This window comes from Etheostoma spectabile, chromosome 6 (assembly GCF_008692095.1).
Source record: "Etheostoma spectabile isolate EspeVRDwgs_2016 chromosome 6, UIUC_Espe_1.0, whole genome shotgun sequence".
Taxonomy (NCBI): domain Eukaryota; kingdom Metazoa; phylum Chordata; class Actinopteri; order Perciformes; family Percidae; genus Etheostoma; species Etheostoma spectabile.
The window spans coordinates 18,656,871-18,658,840 of record NC_045738.1 but is presented as its reverse complement, the minus strand read 5'-3'; the positions used below and the strand labels follow the sequence as shown (position 1 = coordinate 18,658,840).

The window sequence follows — 1,970 nt, the reverse complement described above, 5'->3', positions numbered from 1 at the left end:
TATGCCAAGAACTCCTGGCCTACACATTTCCATGTCAGATGTCTAATTTGTCACCAGATTCTGAGCATTACTGTGTTATTGTGTCTCTGAAGTGTTTCATAGGCACTGATAAAAAGGAAATGTTAAAAGGAGATATCAAAATACACGTGCAAAATACTAAATATAGAATGGAAAACCTCGGTTATGTGTCAGTTCCTCAATGTTGAACTAGTTTTTTCGGCCTACATTTTCCTACTTTACCCTTTAATGCATAATTATGATCTATTATTCAAACATCTGGCTTCAGTGAATTTGGATCATAGGCTAAACCCAGACGAGTAGATGTTTTATGGCCACCTACATAAACGAGGAAAGCAGTATTTCATAAAAAAAAGACAGATCACCTTCCTTATCACTAACCATTTTTATCTTGATGATATATAAATATAATATTCTCATGTCCTGCCCAGATCAAAGACAATCCTCAGCTCATGCATCAACCTAGTGAAGGGTTTCAATGATTAACCTCAACCTATAAGAAGATCTGTCATTTTGACAGAGAGGAAGGAGTATTGCTCGCCATTGTCTGTCAGCCACTGAAAGTGATAAGTTGTGGGTTCAGATTTTGTTAACAATTTACAAAAGTTTATTAAAGTAAACGTGACATTTAAATGCTGTAAATACACGGTCATTACATTTTCATCCATTTGATGAATCTGACCCACGATTAGAGCCATTCCCTTTTCTTATGTTTAAATCTGTCTCTACTGTTTTTTTTCTATCAGGAAGTTTAAAAATATACCACCACAAACATATTTTTAGCCTTGCGAGCAGCTTTAAGGATGGCAATGATGGTCTGTCTTTCATTTGTCTCCACCACTTAATAAGAAATATCTCAACAACTGATGGCAGTACATGTTGTGTAGTGATTCCTGGTCCCCAGAGGAAGAACCCTACTAACCTGGTTAACCTTATGGCCTTCCCATTAGACTCAAGTTAACTGCACTTTGTTTTTAATTTGGGTTCAGTGCTAATTAACAAATGTTTGTATGCTTTTCTGACGTTATATACAGTGATACTTTGAGCTAAATGCTAAGTACAGGCTCACAGCGCTGCCAGCATGGCTGTAGACTTGTTAAAATGTATTTGTATCACCAGTGACAAAAAGGGAGGATAAATGCTAGCTGTAGAGTAACAGTAGCGAGTAGCGAAGAGTCATAAAGTCAGCAAACTGACTCAATAATGCCAGTCACACAGCAATATCTATCTCAAGCTAGGTAACATTAGCTAAATCATCTAACCAGCTGCTACTAGTCGTACCAAACTCTTTATTTAAGCAGTTAATAAATGTACCATATCTTCTTTTAAGAGTTTAAAGCTGCGTTAATCTTTATTATTCTTGGCCAGCACCAAACGGCAGAGAGAGAATTAGCGGCTAGCTAACAAAAAAATAGTTGAAGCTTTGGAAGCTTCTGGAGCTGGATATGTGTTACTAAGGAGTTCATAGAGACCAATCTAGAGCTAAACAAATCTATGAATGTTGGACTTTCATTTGTCAGGTGGCCAGAAACAAGGCTAAATATAAGTATTTTGTTAATGCTTAATTTCAGAGCTCCTAAGTAGCCAAAATATCCACATATTACAACGTTAAGTCTAATATTTAATGGGATTTTGAAACACTATCTTGTTTTAAACTATACCCATGACTAAAACTGTGTATATATATATATATATCTATATATATATATATATATATATAACTATATTTTGGTCTCTGTTAACACATTCAAAATCCTTTCCGCGGGTAGCTCACTGCTGTGCTGAGCTCTTTGTTTTTCTTGTGTCCTCAGAGTGGTTGGGTCGCCAAGCCTCTGTGGCTTCTTGGCTCTCCAGGCCATGCCTAAATTTAAATAAACATTCCTACTCTGGGATTTCATGCTCAACCTGGTTTAGATCACGTCAATTCTTTTTTTTTTTTTTTTTAAACCCTG

The 1,970-nt window shown here is 36.1% G+C and overlaps 1 protein-coding gene across 2 annotated transcripts in view; it reads left to right on the top strand.

Annotated features, from left to right (window-relative positions):
- Positions 1–1,970, top strand: part of crppa (CDP-L-ribitol pyrophosphorylase A) — a 48,295-nt gene that overhangs the window by 19,241 nt on the left and 27,084 nt on the right. The window lies entirely within an intron of this gene.